This window comes from Mauremys reevesii, linkage group 26 (genome assembly GCF_016161935.1).
Source record: "Mauremys reevesii isolate NIE-2019 linkage group 26, ASM1616193v1, whole genome shotgun sequence".
NCBI classification, from domain to species: domain Eukaryota; kingdom Metazoa; phylum Chordata; order Testudines; family Geoemydidae; genus Mauremys; species Mauremys reevesii.
In genome coordinates, this window is record NC_052648.1 from 10,783,402 (window position 1) to 10,801,420 (window position 18,019).

At 46.8% G+C, this 18,019-nt stretch overlaps 1 protein-coding gene across 3 annotated transcripts in view; it reads left to right on the top strand.

Moving 5' to 3' along the window:
* The first annotated feature begins 9,761 nt into the window (after positions 1-9,761).
* The window catches only part of BTBD2 (BTB domain containing 2), a 40,571-nt gene continuing 32,313 nt past the window's right edge, over positions 9,762-18,019 (top strand). Inside the window, exon 1 of one of the 3 annotated variants that reach the window (XM_039516011.1) lies at positions 9,762-9,917. The gene's annotated coding sequence lies outside the window, so the exon portion shown is untranslated. The remainder of the gene's footprint in view (positions 9,918-18,019) is intronic. The other 2 variants (XM_039516012.1, XM_039516009.1) reach the window with 2 other exon arrangements.

The following is an 18,019-nucleotide window of genomic DNA, read 5'->3' on the forward strand; positions in this document are numbered from 1 at the left end:
CACAGGAACACAGTGAGTCTGGGGAACTGCATCTGGGGAAAATGAGTAAACACACATCATCCCCCTGAGCAATCAGCGGGGAACCTATGCAAAAAGTAAGACAGCCCAAGACACTTGGGGTGGGGGGGGAAGTCTCTCTCCTACATAACTCCACTACCTAGCTTCTAGTCCCCTTTTCAGGACATATAAGGCTTGCACTTGAGTTCATGCTGTCTGCCAGAATGGCTGCCTTGTCTTTCTGTAACTTGACTTTTTTGCCAGGATAGGTTATTGGCCTATCACTCCACCCCAAACCTAGAAGACCAATGGACTGCTTTCCATCTCGTCCCTACCCTTTTTGACACGTCTGGCTTGTGTAGCCCTACCGGGAGTTTAAACTTCTTCAGGCCTAGCTCACAGGGTCACTGGAACACACAAGCCTTCCCACCGTGGCAAAGTGCAGTCCCCGTGGTTACCAACAATATATATGAATTTTTAACAAATGACAAGATTCATCGCAGTGGCCAATAATCCCTTATCTCTAACCTAAACTATAATCTGACGGCCTGGGAAGGATTCCGCGTCGCATTCATGCAGCGGTCTTTAGCTCCCCCTAATGTTCATCTTCTGCGTGAAACATGAAAAACAAATGTGACTGCAGTTGGAAAGCTTCTTGTGTTGCTACTTGCATTATGCAGTGTAGGGGGTCTAGCTTTGTGACAGTAAATAGTACTATGCAAAGATTCACAAAAACAGCACATCCAGCAAAATGGCCCATCCTGCAAGGTGTTGAGCAAACAGCATAAAAGCCAGAACATAGATGAGGTTTTAAAACTTATTTTCATGTTCATTGCTCTGTTACATTAGAATGAGAGAAATATATTTTTAAAATAAAAAAGTGTCTCTTTAAAGTAATGCTTGTATTTATTTAATTCTTGGACCATCAAATCTCAGTAGCCACCAAACCAAGTACAAAAAAAGAGGCAACATATTTGTTAAATGTAACAAACTCAGTAATTATAATCCATCCAGAGATCATCTATATTAAAGCCAATTCTGCTCCTTGCCATGGGTGTATCTGAGAGCAGAATTTAGGGTCTGATCCTGCAATCACTAGCTTTGATCATATGAGCATGTGACTATGCATGTGAATAACTTATATGTTGTTTGCAGTGGTATTGGAGCCGTGTTGGTCCCAGGATATTAGAGCAAGGTGGATGAGGTAATGTCTTTTATCTCCAACCACAAACCCCTCGTTGTCACCTGCCACCCAACACTGGAACCCATATGGAGTATCATTAAACAATTACAATCCATACAAGAAATCTTACCTGAGCCCCCTCTTCTGGCCTTCAAACAATCCAAGACTCACCAACTCAAAGTGACACCAACCCCTGCCATAATAACAGATGCAAGACCTGCAGACATATCTCCACTGCTAACATGATCAACACCCTCCCCCACAACACACCTTTCAAGATCCATAGGTCCTACACAGGCCTATCACATGTGGTGTACCTCGTGCAGTACACTAAATGCCCCAATATGTGGATGAAACGAGATAATCACTACGCTCTCAAATGAACTCATACAGAATAATGATAAAAGACAAAAATACTGTCCCCGATAGGAACATAAGAATGGTTGTACTGGGTCAGACCAAAGGTCCATCCAGCCCAGTATCCTGCCTACTAACAGTGGCCAATGCCAGGTGCCCTACAGGGAGTGAACCTAACGGGTAATAATCAAGTGATCTCTCTCCTGCCGTCCATCACCACCCTCTGACAAACAGAGGCTAGGGACACCAATCCTTACCCATCCTGGCTAATAGCCACTAATGGATTTAACCTCCATGAATTTATCCAGTTATCTTTTAAACCCTGTTATAGTCCTAGCCTTCACAACCTCCTCAGGCAAGGAGTTCCACAAGTTGGCTTAACACTTTTCACAGAACAATCCCTCCATATCTGACCTCTCAGTCCTTGTCCTCAATGGAAACATGCACAATACCTTCAAAAGAGGAGCCTCGGAGCTTAAATTCATTACTCTGCTGGACATCAAAAATATGGAGTTAATAAAGATACTGGCTTTATGGCGCATTACAATAATTTGTAACCCACTCACCCTTATCTGTCCTATGACTGTAGATGTCTTAACTGCCCATTTCACCTTGAACGGCCTCTTACAAGATGTGTTAACTCCTTATCTGTTGCACCCTTGTATTTAGCTGTGACACTCAGTACCTTTCGCAGACCTGAAGAAGAGCTCTGTGTAAGCTTGAACGCTTGTCTGTTCTACCAACAGAAGTTGGTCCAATATAAACTGTTACCTCACCCACCTGATCTTTTTACATATATGTGTGTGTTTGCAAGATTGGGCTCTTAATTTTTAGCCACACATCCAGCAGAATTTGTCTATATATACCTCATTCTTCTTTGTTCAGTGTCAATGTATGTCACACAGCAGACGCCATATATTTGTCACCAAATGAGTTTGCAAGCTTTTGATACTAAGTCTACACTGGCAACCTTAAAGCCTCTACGAGGGTTGTAGCTCCCAGTGAGGGTGCACTGTTTTTACAGCACTGAAACTTGCTGCGCTCAGAGGTATGTTTTTTCACACCCCTGAGCGAGAAAGTTGCAACGCTGTAATGTGCCAGTGTAGACACGTCCTAAGAGATGAATGCAGTAATGCAGTATTCCTTAGCAATGGCTGATGCAGTGATTTATCTTTGCAACTCCTGCAACAAACAAAGGGCTTGGAGCTTTGGACCAATATAAACAGCATGTCATCGTGTATTAAGCAAACAATAATCAAAACCACAGAAAAACAAGGGGAAGAAACTATACCTCCTGGCTGAGCAGTTACTCAACATGTGGAACCAAGGACGAAAAGTCTGCTCTCAAATATGTATGCATGCACATCCATGGACAGAATGTCATCCACAGAACGGATAACAGAGAGGAGTGGGGAATGTTATTCTCTTCCCTGTGATAAATAAATCACCTTGCTTTAACGGCTACCAAGTTTGCACCAATATAGGATCTTACAATTGCGCTTCTCTGCACCTACCCATCTGCTGCCTTTCAGGTTCCTCCTGACCTCCCTGCCATTTTCTATGTAAGGAATACCAGCTGGCTAGCAGATAATCTCTTATCTGCCAGCCAGCATGCACAGCCTGCTGTGTTATCTTGCAGTGCAGTGTGGGGGAGAAAACCCACATTCCCACAGGATCTCCATGGCCACAGCAGCATGTAATGGAGTGAGGTGCAAGACTGGTGTGAAATACACTATGGGCATGGCTACACTTGTGAGTTAGAGCGCATTAAAGCAGCCCAGTGCACTCTAACTCACGACGTGTCTACACTGGCAAGGCACATAGAGCGCTCTAACTCCGCGGCTAGAGCGCGCGTGGTAATCCACCTCGGCGAGTGGAATAACGTTTTATGTGCCCCCGCTGGAGCATCGCAGCGCCAGTGCGGACGCCCTGGTCTGTTAACGCGCTCTGATAGGCCTCCAGAAGTGTCCCACAATGCCTGTTCTAGCCACTCTGGTCATCACTTTGAACTCTACTGCCCTGTTCTCAGGTGACCAACTGTCAGACCCACCCTTTAAATTCTCTGGGAATTTTGAAAATCCCCTTCCTGTTTGCTCAGCTAGGCATGGAGTGCTCTCAGCGAATCTTTCCAGGTGACCATGCCTCCACGTGCCAGGTGATCCCCAGTATGGAGCAATGGTGAGGTGCTGGACTTCATCAGTGTTTGGGGGGAGGAAGCTGTCCAGCCCCAGCTGCGCTCCAGCTGTAGGAATTACGATATCAAGGGACATGATGGAAAGGGGCCATGACTGGGATGCAGTGTAGTGCAGGGTTAAAGTGAAGGAGCTGCGGAATGCCTACCACAAAGCCCGCGAGGCAAACTGCCACTCTGGTGCTGCCCCCGCAACCTGCCGTTTCAACAAAGAGCTGGATGTGATAATTGGGGGCGACCCCAGCTCCACTCCGAGTACCACCATGGACACTTCAGAGCCCAGTTCAACAAGGCAGGAGGAGGAGGAGGAAAGCAGGAGTGAGGGTGCTGAGGAGGAGGAAGACACACCGGAATCCCTAGATGCATGCAGCCAGGAGCTGTTCTCAAGCCAGGAGGAAGGTAGCCAGTTGCAGTGGCCGGTGCTTGGGGAAGGACAAACACCAGAGGAAGTGCCTGGTAAGCGGCTTTTATTTTGGAAAGGAAGTTATTTGGTGCAGGCTCTTGGGGCGAGGAGGGTTAGGGCTGCATGCATGCCTAGATGCGTAATAGGGCGTTGATGTGCTCTCTCACATCGCGGTTATCAGACTCAGTGATCTCTTCAAAGGTCTCATCCAGAACTTGGGCAATGCGCTTGCGCAGGTTTCTTGGGAGAGCCACTGTGGTCCTCGTCCCAGTCAGGCTAACAGTCTGCGTCACTGTGCCATGAGGGGTGGGGGGCCCATTTCTGCACACAGGCAAGCTGCACATGGGCCAGGGCGGAAGCCGCATTGTAGCAGAAGACCCTCCCTTGCTTCCCAGGTCACCCTCAGCAGCAAGCTATCTTCCAGGACGAACTCCTGTGAAAAATGTGGGGACAGTGTTCAGTATAGGGGCCCCCTGCAGCTGTTGGCTCTCCCCAAGACACAGAAACCCAGAGGACAGTACAGCCGTGAAACCATTAGTCCCCCTTGACCCTGTGCTTACTCACCATTTTGGGGCTTCGTGGGTTATGTGCGCTCACTGTGGGATGGGCAAATTATGCTATTGTGTAGACCACGGGTCGGCAACCTTTCAGAAGTGCTGTGCTGAGTCTTCATTTATTCACTCTGATTTAAGGTTCTGCATGCCAGTCATACATTTTAATGTTTTTAGAAGGTCTCTTTCTATAAGTCTATAATATATAACTAAACTAGTGTTGTATGTAAATTAAATAAGGTTTTTAAAATGTTTAAGAAGCTTCATTTAAAATTAAATTAAAATGCAGAGTCCCCCGGACCAGTGGCCAGGACCTGGACAGTGAGAGTGCCACTGAAAATCAGCTTGCATGCCACCTTCGGCACGCTTGCCATAGGTTGCCTACCCCTGGTGTAGACTGTGCTTGCCCTTAAGTACGGGGGAATCATTGCTCTGTCTGGTGTGAACAATGCTGCCTCTGTTAAGTGTTGCATTTTGGCTTTACAGATGCAACCTTCAGATCTCAGCCATCCGTGTTATCACCGCCCGAAAGACTGCAAAGAATTAGGAAGAGGCCACGTAGAAGCAAAGAAGACATGCTGCATGAAGTAATGCAGCAGTCACTTAATGAGAATCTAAAAGCGCAGGAGTGGAGGAAGAGTTAAAGGAGGATCCGCCATCATAATGCAGATCGCTGGCACAAAAGCGCGGCGCTCTGGCAGCAAAGCACGGGTCGGCTGATAAGCATCATGGAGTGTCAAGCGGACTCGATCCAGGCACTCGTAGCCATGCAGGCAGAGTACTACCACCCCCGCCCCCTCCTACAGCCCTTGTCCCAAAACTCTTTCCCTTGTGCCTCCATGTCACCTCCAACCCACTTTCCCCAACATCTGGGTTCTTATCTCCACCAGCTGCCTCCAACACCTGTAGCTTCACCACCCAGCCCTGCAAACTACCACCCTTACCCACTGCACTCAACCCCCATCACCATGCAGTACAGCCAGCCTGAAGTGCAGCACTCATTGCACAGCACTCCAGACAGAAAGGCTGAGTATGACAACAGGACATATGCAAATCTGTGATTGTATCGTTCCCCACCCCACCCCCTTGCCCTTTCTGTTTCCCAAGCAGTTGTGTTTCTTTTCAATAAATAGATTTTTTTAGCTTTGAAAACATTCTTTATTATCGCATAAAGTAAGATACCTTAGCTCAGGAGAGCAACAGGCACTGCAAGTCAGCGGAGCAAACAGAGATTCATACTAACATTGGAACCACTGCACTTCACTCCCGTGCAGGGAACCAGACATTACTGCTGGTTTTCAGCCTCAAATTGCTCCCTCAAGGCATCCCTAATCCTCGCAGCCCCACGCTGGGCCCCTCAGCCCTGCACTCTGGCTTTGCAAATTCAGCCTCCAGGTGTTGAACCTCCAAGTTCCATCCCTGAGTGAAGCTTTCACCCTTCCCTTCACAAACGTTATGGAGGGTACAGCACGCGGATATAACCGTGGGGATGTTGTCATTGGTCAGGTCCAGCTTCCCATACAGAGAGCGCCAGTGGCCCTTTAAACAGCCAAAAGCACACTCCATAGTCATTCTGCACCGACTCAGCCTGTTGTTGAACTGCTCCTTGCTGCTGTCAAGTCTCCCTGTGTTCATGAGCCATGGCATTAAAGGGTAAGCGGGGTCTCCAAGGATCACAATGGGCATTTCGACTTCCCCTACGGTGATCTTCTGGTCCGGGAAAAAAGTCCTAGCTTGCAGCTTCCTGAACAGGCCAGTGTTCTGAAAGATGCGTGCATCGTGCACTTTTCTGGGCCAGCTTGCCTTAATGTCAATGAAATGCCCACGGTGATCCACAAGTGCCTGGAGAACCATAGAGAAATACTCCTTTCGATTAACGTACTCGGAGGCTAGATGGGCTGGTGCCAGAATTGGAATATGTGTCCCAACTATCGCCCCTCCGCAGTTAGGGAAATCCATTTGTGAAAGCCAGCCACAATGTCATGCACGTTACCCAGAGTCACAGTTCTTCTAAGCCAGATGAGATTAATGGCCTTGCAAACTTGCATCAACACGATTCCAACGGTCGACTCTCCCACTCCAAACTGGTTCGCGACCTATCGGTAGCTGTCTGGAGTTGCCAGTTTCCAGACTGCAATAGCCACCTGCTTCTCCACCGTCAGGGCAGCTCTCAATCTCGTGTCCTTGCGCCGCAGGGTGGGGGCGAGCTCCTCACACAGTCCCATGAAAGTGGCTTTTCTCATCCGAAAGTTCTGCAGCCACTGCTCGTCATCCCAGACTTGCATGACGATGTGATCCCACCACTCAGTGCTTGTTTCCCGAGCCCAAAAGCGGCATTCCACGGTGCTGAGCATGTCCATGAATGCCACAAGCAATTTCGTGTCGTACACGTTATGCGATTCGATATCATCGTCAGACTCCTCACTGTCACTTTGGATCTTAAGGAATAGCTCGACTGCCAAACGTGATGTGCTGACAAGACTTGTCAGCATACTCCTCAGCAGTTCGGGATCCATTCCCACAGACCAAAAGGGAAGACAGAGCATGTAGCACAAAAAACGTTGAAAGATGGCGCCAAATGTGGACGGAAGCACAGGGATTGCTGGGAAGCGAACTGATGCATCACGGGGCGTTGGGACAGGACCCAGAATGCCCCGCCCTCTTCCCACAAGCCACAGCGCCAGAATGGGAATTAAGAATAATATATCATTGACCCATTGTACTCTTATCTAGCTTAGTCTTAAAGTCATGGAGGTCCTTCTTAGCACTGAGCTGAAAAAAATCTCTCCCCCCTGGTATTTATCCTCTGATATATTTAAAGAGTGTAATCATATCTCCTCTTATCCTTCTTGGTCTTTCATATGACAGGCCTTCCATTCCTCGGGGACCATTCTAGTGGCCTTCTTTGTACCTGTTCCAGTTTGAATTCATCCTTCCACACATGCCTGCTCTGGTGGTCATCCTACGATCAACCAGGACTCCTAGGTCCTTCTCCCCTCCGTTGCTTAAACTAAAATTCTTGTTAGTCATCCTAAAATGCATACTTACACACTCTCACTATTGAATTTCATCCTGTTACTAAATACTCCCAGCTTAAGGTCATCCAAATCTCCCACTATCAGCCCACTCCTACTCTTGGTTCCCAGGTCAGCAATAAATAGATTGAATAAACAACCTGACAGTTCCCCTTCAATACATACCCTCTGCAGTCTCCCTATCCTTTCATTTAATTAGTATAGTTCATTCATGCACCGTATCAAACAACGCCTTACTGAAATCTAGATATATTAGATCCACTGCATTTCCCTTGTCTAAAAATCTGTTACTTTCAAAGAAGGAGATCAGGTTGGTTCCATGACTTTGCATACTACAGATGTTAAACTAACAGGCCTGTAATGAGATTTATTAAAAAAATCATCGCTAAACGGGCTAATATCACACTCGCTAGTTCCTTAATATTCTAGGATGAAGATTATCCGCAGATATTGTGCCATTCCAAGATTATCGGAAGAGGTGCTCTGTGGGATAGCTGCCCATAATGCACCGCTCCCAGTGCCACTACAAGTGCTGCAAACGTGGCCACGCCAGTGCGCTTGCAGCTGTCAGTGTGGACAGATTGCAGCACTTTCCCTACTGCGCTCTCCGAAGGCTGGTTTAACTCAAAGTGCTCTACATCTGCAAGTGTAGCAGATGTTAAGCATGAAATATCAGTTTATTGGAGGGCAGTATCTCTGGAGATGAGGAAGACAGCCAAATGAGCCAGTACATCAGCCACAGACCATCAGTCCCTTGGCCTAAGGATTGTAAGGGATTACAGAACACTAATCAACACAGCCTTGATGAAGTTTTGGGTGCCTGGTTTTTAGAAAGGGCTGGTTTGCACTTGGGCAAAGAATGTTACATTAGGCTTATTCTTCAGGGGATAAACTGAAGTGTTTTGTGTCCCCAACAGGCTACCCTAACCTTCCGGAGGAGCTGCCTCCTCCCCATAAGCCATCGACCCCCAGGGTCAGAGGTATCCACCTTGTGGGCCCAGACTTGCAAGGTCAATGGTAACCTTCCCACAGCCCCCCATGGGAGCTGTTTTGTCCCCAAAAGCTTTAATTCCCCCTAATTAAAAAAAAAAGAGCTATGTCCTCCCAGAGAGGAACTGTGACAGTGTCCCCATGGTTCCCACCTGGGGTCTTCACTAGGGTGGAAACAGCAGGGAGTTCATTGGGCCCCCCATTGCATGGCTCCCTCCAACCCCTAACTCCTTCCCCCACCACCTGCACTCCTCAGGCCCCCACACCCCTCACTTTTGCAGGCCTCACATCTGACATACCCCCTCCCTCCTGCTCCCCACACCTCTCCCCTCCTCATCCTCCCCCACGCCCCTCCCTCCTTACTGGTCCCCCTGCAGTCCTCACACCTAAAATACCCCTTTTCCTGCATTCCTCGTGCCCCCCCCACCTTCCATCCCCTCTCCTTGTGCCCCCTCCCTCCTCATGCTCCCCCTACACCCTCCATCTCCCTCCCTCCATCCCGCTCCCTCGTGCCCTCCAGCACCCTCTCCATCCCCCACCCTCCTCATTCCCCACACACCCCCTCCCGTTCCCCCCGCAGGCCTCACACCAGACACCCCCCAGCTCCCCCGCCCCACACCCCCCTACGCCCCGCCCCCTGCGCGCTCCCCACCCGCGGCCGGCGCCGCGCCCCGAGCCCCATGCGCCGCTGCTGCCCGGCCCTGTGTATAAGCAGCAGCCGCGCCGCCCTCCCCTCGGCGGGCCCCGCCGCCGCCGCCGCCGTGTCCCGCCCGCCGCCGCTCGTGCTGCTGGTGCTGCTGCAGCGCCGCCCTCCCCTCCCGCGCCTCCTCCGCACAAGATGGCGGCCGGTGGGAGCGGCGGGGGCCCCGGGGGCCTCTCCGCCTCCGGCCCGCAGCCGCCGCCTCCGCCGCCGGGCAACGGGGCCGCGGCCGCCGCCTGCACCAACGCCCCCGCCTCCCCGCCGGGCCTCACCTACAACCAGTGCGGGGCCGGCACCCCGGCGGCGGCGGCCGGGGGTCCCGGCGCGGCGGGCTCGGCGCCGGCGCTGGCGGGGCGGGCGGCCCCTGCAGCGGGAGCCCGTGTACAACTGGCAGGCCACCAAGCCCCCCGTGCAGGAGCGCTTCGCCTTCCTCTTCAACAACGAGGTGCTCAGCGACGTGCACTTCCTGGTGGGCACGGGCCGCGGCTCGCAGCGCATCCCGGCCCACAGGTGGGCGGCGAGGGCCGGCGGGGCGGGAGCGGGGCCTCCGGGCTCGGGGCGGGACTGCCCGGCCCACAGGGGGGGCGGCGGGGCGAGGGGCGAGCCTGGGTGGGGGGGGGAACGGAGCATCCCGGCCCCCCGGTAGGGACCGGCCGGGGGAGCGGCCCCGGGGGCGGAGCGGGGCTCCCGGCCGGCCCCTAGGTGGGGCTCGGGCGGAGGGAACCGCGGCTCCTGTCGCGGGCCGGGGCTCGCACCCCGGGCTCGTCCCGCCGAGCAGGGGGCTCTGCTGGCGCTCCCCGCCGTGGATACGGGGTGGTGTGGGCCGGCATGGGGCGGCACCTCCCCCCCCATTCTGCTCCCCCTTCACGCTCCCACAAGCTCCTGCCTAACTCCAGGGGAGCAAGAAACGGAGGGGACCCCCCCTTCCCTCTGCCGTACTATCGCCTGCCCGCCCTCCCTGGGCCCTCCACACTACCCCCCCACCGACACCTGCAGGAGGCTGGGCCTCCTCCCTTGCAGGGACCCAGAGCTGGTTCCCAGGCCTGTTGTGGCTGGGTACGAGAGACCAATCTGCTGACTAGATGCCAAGTCAGCCTGGGAACGCAGCCCCCCAAATGGTTTGAATCTCAGGCCTGCCTTACGTGGTGTGTTTGGGGCTCTGCCCCTTAGGAGGGCATTTGGAATGGCTGCAGGGCAGTTGTGGGTTAGCGCACATGTAGGCCATTGAGGACCCAGCGTTGTGTGTGTGTCCCCCCCATTGGCACCTCCAGAGCAGGAAGCCTCTGTCTCTACAGCTTGAGCCGAAGAACCAGGCTCTAGAGCTGGGGCTGTAATGCTTTGCTGACTGGGCACAGAGAGAGACCTGTAACTAACTGTTCAGTGGGCTACAGACTAATAACTGAATGGCAGCTACAGTCGTCATAATGGGGCACAGAACAGAGAATCCTTATAAAAGAAGGGGGTGGGGATCCATTTTCTTAGCGTGTAAGCTCTCGTGTGTATGTCACGCCATCTGACTATTCTGTCCAGTACTTTCTTCTGGGGAGGTAATATGAAAAAGTTAGGGTTGTTACCTGGTATTCTTTCACGTAGGCTGGTCTCTTGTTTGCCTTTCTTGATTTTATTCCTTTTGCTTAGTTATCAGATATTTTACCTGCAGCTAGGAGACATGTTACAACACTTTCAGAATACTATGAATGTACACAGGGCTTTAAAAACATATGGTTCATCTACACTATACAAATCTGTGGGTGGTATTGACAACTTGTTTGGCTCCTGACAAGGTTAATACTCTGGGGACGTGGTGAAGTCCCATCTTGAAGCATTGATAGACTAAACTGCTAGAGGCTTGGCCAGAGGAGCATTGTAGCAAGGCATAGTGAGCTCTTGTGCACAAGATAGAGCCCTCTTTTAATGATGATGTGTCCAGTTCTTCCAGCATGGTATGGTATGGTCGTTATAGTGTAGACGTGTTCCAGAGTTAATGCTTCTTTTTAAACAGCCCATCTAAAAAGATGCATCTCAGAGGATTTCAATGGAGATTTTGGTTGGGGGATTTGATGTAAAACTTCAGCTAAATAAAATTCCACTTACAGAATAGTGTGTAGTTTTTTGCCAGATTTCTACAGCTGCAGAACAGGGCTCAATTCCCACAATTTTATAACTTTCTTCTAAAAGGTGTAAAAATGAGATCTGTTTTGAATAGACTACAGAAATACAGTAGCATAAAGAATCCTTAGATTCTACTTTGAATCCGTTCCAGGAAAAAAAAATTATTTTGAAAACAGCTTGCTAAATTAAATCTTAGTGAAAAATGAAAAAGGAGGGTTGGGCAAAATGTGTAAAATACTAGAAAGATGTCCTTTTAATTTTAAAGGGAAATATTAAAAAAAAATTGCCTTTCCTGCTAATGTTGGTATAACTTTATCTATTGAAGTCTGTACTAAAAATTAGTTATAGCTGAGTGATATGTTTGCATAGTCTGTCACACTAGCACTGCACAACTGGAAAATAATGTTAAATATCACACTTTCAACTGGAGATGAAAAACAGTCTACTGAACACTAAGCACTTACTCTGCATTGATACTTTTAGGCTGAACAGTAATTCAAGAGCTTGCAGTCTCCAAAATGGTTGTTTGCTGAAGAGTTTGAATTTGGCTTGATATTGGATATCCGATTCAGTAGTAATTAACACTAGAGTTGACTTCTCTGACTTTCCTCCTTTGAAATATACTGGTGAGATGACTGGCATTGTTTGCCCACCTACTGCTTTGGGAGATACCTAATGCATTTAGTTATCCAAGTGACGAGTGACTGCAATTGTCCCTCATTTTAACACTGAAGAAAGTAGTCAGGGATCCAGTGAATTCTTACATTCATTTTCTTAAAATGAATGCTTTGCAAGGGAATTTTTGCTACAATACCTTCCTAATTATTTCTTTTTCTTAGCTATCTGTGTAAATATATTGTCTAGAAACTTTTTCCCTCAAAAAGTATGTCTCTAGTTTTCTATTTTAAGCCAGCTTTTATTTCATTTGTTGATAGAGCTTAGGAAAATAAGAACACACTTTTATATTACAACTAGAAATGATCAAAGTAGACATACTTAAAGATGAGCTTGAAAGCAAAAGGGAAATTTGAGTTAAGCATATTTCTTTTCTGCATGCTATATACTAACCAGGTTGTGGGAGACTCTCAGCACAGAAATAAGTTGTAAGTAACCTTTTAAAACTTCTTGCCTTGAAACTCTCCTGGTACTTTCTGGTTCCTTGGAGCTATATCAAAGAGCATCATGCTGTAACATCACAAGTATAGATTACATATGTTGCAATAAGACTTCTGGTGTTTGTGATCTTGCATTCTGGGATACATTGGTGATCCAGGAAGTACTAAGAGGATTCGAGAGGCAATTAGTTTAATTTTATTTAAACAACTTAAACACTTCTGTGCTGAATGTCTCTGCAACAACCTGTCTGGTAGAGGGCATTCAGCACAGAAACTTATTTAATTCACAGTTACTTCATGGTTCACCTTTAACTTTGTCAGTTTATTTGAGGGGTGTAATGCTTTTGATTCACTGACCTGTTTGTGAAAACAGAGTTCCATGGCTCTGCCAGTTTTTTTAATAAATCTCAGAATTAGGGCTTTCAGACAATGACTAAAGGTTATCCAGACTGTAGAAGATTTTTTTTTTAAATCAAGTGATTTACAAATAAAGCCAAATACAAAAAGTGGTTATGGGAGGGGCATACTCTAGAACATGAAAGTTGACTTGGCTCCTGCCTATCTGTTAAATGTGGCGTTAGCAGAGCTATTCTGTTGCTACTTGCTTGCCCAGAAAGTGCATTGTAGAGGGGATGTATTTATAGTTTTAACTGGTAAATGGTGCACATACTGAATGATTGTGGTTTGCATTGTTGTTGTGCAGTCCAGAAGTGGTGGGGGAATGTAGAGGGGATTACTGGGAACTGTTTCTTGTTTTGTCCCCATGGCATTTCTGGGAGGATAACGTTGCCAACTATTTATGCATGATGCAGTTAAGAAAACTTGACAGAAATCTGAGCTTGAAGTTTCTGTTTTTAATATAGTTGTAGAAGAAAAACAAATATCAGATGGATCACAAATGGTAGCCAAACCTTCAGCTAGGTTGTGAAGGCAGTATTTGGCATAATGGAGCTGTATTCCTTTATTCCTCTGTCAGCCTTTGTAAATATAAATCCTATAATGGTGCAGGCTTTGAACTACCAACTAGTAGTATGGTAGAAGGAATGAATCAGGGAGGTAGTATGAAATGATATACTATTCCTGGTTCTTGAGTAGTTTATAGAACAGCTAGGTGATATTGAGTTAGAGATATTCTGGCTCCAGGAAAATATTCTTAGAAGCTTCTAGAAATTTCACAGGTGGATGAACAAGTTAATTTAGCCTTTCATGAGGTTTCTGTGACTTTCTTTACATAATCGCTTAGCTTTTGGTACATTACGTTCCTAAAAATCAGATCCTTGCATCACAAATTTTCAGACTCCCTTAATGTTTACTATTGACAAAATATCAGGCATTACTATTCACTTTCTAAATCTTTTCATGCTGCTTCTGTCACTTACAGTAAACTACTACATTTACTCACTTTATTTTGGCTATCATCTTTGTATGCATTGTTTAAAAAAAATCTTTGTGAATTCTAATTGTCAAATTATTATTATTAGTGAGAGATTAGGACACTAGGGATCTTTTGGCCACTCCACACGAGTGTGCCCACACTTTCATTGAAGGTAGAAATAAGAGAGACATCTGGATTATCCAGCTCATCTTCCTACCAGTGCAGGACTGTTCCCATTAATTTTTCTAGTGGTTGGTTTAATTTGGCTCTAAAGGGACATCAACTTGAAATCTAATCACTCTAAAAAATGAGTTAAAAATAGTTTCAGGTGCTATATCTTCCTTTGAGTCTCTTTGACACTTTCTCGTTTTGCAATCACACTTTCCCATTTTTAAAAATCTCTTTCCAGTTACTGTTTGAAAGACTCACATAAACAGGGGAAATTGACTGACTATGTGGGGGAAAACAGTGAAACTAACTACATACATTAGACAACAGATATCTTTCCATTTGTCTCTATAATAATCTTGAGTTTTACTTGTGACATTAGTGGTAAGCAATCTTCAGACTGACATGTAATGTTTAAGTTGATGGTGTACCACTCTTCTTCAGATGTACCGTCATAAAGTTTCCATTCTTGGAGTCTTGTGCTTCCAGTGTGAGATCTGCTGGGACATCCCCTAGCTAAGAATTTGGAGGGATCTCCACTATAAACTAACCAAAGTGATTTGTCCATTGAGTGAAATGCCAGCAGGAGTTGTGAAAAGTTAGTTTTAAAACTTCAAATCCTTTCAGAATGGCCTCTGAAGGTTCCTTATCACTTGGGGCTGCATGTGCCATGACCTTGGAACCCTCAAGAGCAGCTACAAGCCTGGTATTTTTTACGTTATTTTTAGTAACAAGTAAGGTATGTAACTTTAATGTGACTGTTCCGTTAAGTTTTACTGCCACTTATATAAAAAATGCTTTCATTTCATTTAGTGATTCTGATACCATGAATCAGGTCTCTTAAAATTTGTTCTTGTGGTCTGTCTCCAAAATTATTCAGTGAAATACATCCTTATATACATTATTCCTTTTAGTGTACTGCAGTTTGTTGCGTTTCTAGCCCTTTGAAGAAACCAGAATGCTAGGTAATAATTGGAGAAACAATTCAGTAGCCAAATTAGTCTTTCTCCTTCCACTAGAGGAAAGGGTTCTTCAATGATACAGTGACCCCTTTCCCGACCACCTGACACAACTAGCAAAATATCATGAAAATTTGCCAGTCAAGGCACAATTTCACTTACCTTCCTAAAAAAACCTAAAGATTTTACTGAACTAACTCCTGTTGGGGTGAGAGACGTGAGACACGCTTTTGAGTTACACAGAGCTCTTCTTCAGGTCTGGGAAAGGTACTCGGAGTCCAATCTTGCTTGTTGATTTCTATAATGTGAATGACCTAGTCATCCCCAGAACCCTATTTGAACATGGTGAAATTCACAAGCTGACATGGTGTTCTCCAAATGGCAGAGATAAGAACCAGATTGACCATATCATGATCAATGGCAAATGGCGACGCTCACTGAGAGATGTGAAAGTGAGAAGAGGTGCAGATGTTGGCAGCGACCACCATCTTGTGACCGCCTCCATCAAACTAAAACTGAGAAGCGTGGGTCCCCCAAACAAGGGACAGATCAATTATGATATCGACAAGCTAAAGTCCCTTGAAATACAGAAAGTCTTCCTTCTGCAGTTAAAGAACAGGTTTTAAGCACTTGCAGACCTTGATGAAGAGGAGGGGAATGCAGATGAGGAGATCAACAAGAAGTGGGACAGAAGTAACAGCAATTTATAAACAGAGCAGTGAAGCCTGTCTAGGCTACAGGCAGAAGAGAAGGAAGGAGTGGATTACACCCAGCACATGCAATGCCATAGAAACCAGACGAGCCCTGAAGAAAAGTTTTAGACACAAAATCCCAGAAGCTAAAGGACAAATACCACGATCAGTATAGCGAGGCACACTGGGAAGTCAAACACCTTGTGAGAGCGGACAAACGGCGTTATATTGATGATCTGGCAACACCAGCAGAGGATGCAGCTGCTCGTGGTGAACAAGGAACCGTCTACAAAATGACATGGCTTATCAGTGGTAACCGGCAGACACCAACAAACACTCTCATCAGGAACAAACAAGGGCACCTAATAACCGAAAAAGAACAAGAAATGCGCTGGACAGAGCATTTCAAAGAATTGTTGATCAGGGAGCCACCTAAGGAGGCAGAAGATTTTGATATCAACACAGACATACCCCAACTAAGGAAGAGATCATTCAAGCCATCAAAGCCTTAAAAAATGGGAAAGCTCCTGGCAAGGATAACTTGAATGCAGAATTGTTCAAGGTAAATCCTAAATTAGCAGAATCTGTCTTGGCCCCTCTATTTACATCAGTCTGGGAAGGGGAAAAAGTGACAGATGAGTGGACCAGTGGGGTTATAGTGAAGATACCAAAGACAGGAACTCAGTGATTGTAATGACTTGCGTGGTATCTCACTTTTATCTGTGCCAGGCAAAGTATTGTGTAGGATCATAGTCCAGCATATATCAGAGGCAGTTGATAGCATTCTCAGAAAAGAGCAAGCTGGTTTTCGGAAAGGGCTTGGATGCACAGAACGGATCTTCACTTTACGAAATATAATAGAACAGTGCCTAGAATGGCAACGGCAACTCTACATAAGTTTCATAGACTTTGAGAAGGCTTTTGATAGCATTCACAGGACCAGCCTATGGCACATTGTGCGGGCATATGGAATTCCTTTCCGTATAATCAACATCATCAAAAGCTTTTATTTCTACTTTACATGCAGTGTTGATCACAGTGAGCTCAGTTTGAAGTCAAAACAGGAGTACGTCGCGGTGTGTCATGTCTGCAATCCTCTTCAGCATTGCCATTGACTGGGTAATGCTTCGTACGACAGAAGACATGCCAAGAGGCATTAAATGGACACTCTCTTCTCATCCCCTGAAGACCTGGACTTTGCAGATGGTGTTGCTCTCCTATCACATACCCAACCCCATATACTAGAAAAAACAACTCGACTCAACGCATTCAGCCAGCAAATTGGACTGAAAATCAACTGCAGTAAGACCAATATCATGACCTTTAATATTGCCTCACCATCACCAGTACGGACAGAGGATTATGTTCTCACCAACATAGAAACATTCACATACTTGGGCAGCACCATCAGCCAGGAGGGTGTAACAAGCCAGGACATCTGGAACAGAATCAATAAAGCCAGGAACACCTTCAGGAGCTTAAATACAGCCTGGAAATCATCAATACAACACCAACATCAAACTCAAGATTATCAGAGCTGCTTACTTTCAACACTACTTTATAGTGCAGAATCCTGGGGAATGAGAAAGTATGTCATGTCCAAACTGTCTTCATTTCATACAACCTGCCTCAGAAAAATCCTCTGTCTCTTTTGGCCCAGAACAATCTCAAACCAAGATCTATTGACACAGTGCAGCCAACAGGATCTGAGTGCCATCATTGCCCGGAGGCATTGAAGATGGATCAGTCATGTGCTTCAGGTGGAAACTAATTCCATCATCAGAGTAGCAATAAGATGGACACCTGAAGGTAAGCACAAATGAAGCTGCCTGAAAACAACATGGCAAAGAGCTGTGGAAGCTGAGCTGAAAAACCTGGGGAACCATTGAAAGACTTGCCAGAAACAGACAGGAGTGGAGGAGCTTCGTCGCTTCCCTAAATGCCAGAGTTGTAATAGGAATGTGGTGATGATGACCTTTGCCATACCTGAAGAAGAGTTCTGTGTAGCTCAAACGCTTGTCTCTCACCAACAGAAGTTGGTCCAATAGAATATATTACCTCACCTACCTTGTCTCTCTAATATCCTGGGACTGACTGACATGGCTACAACAACTCCGCATATAAGGATTTTGCTAACGTATCAAGTACTCTGCATAAAATAATTGTTTAATTTGCTGAAAGGAACATCTCT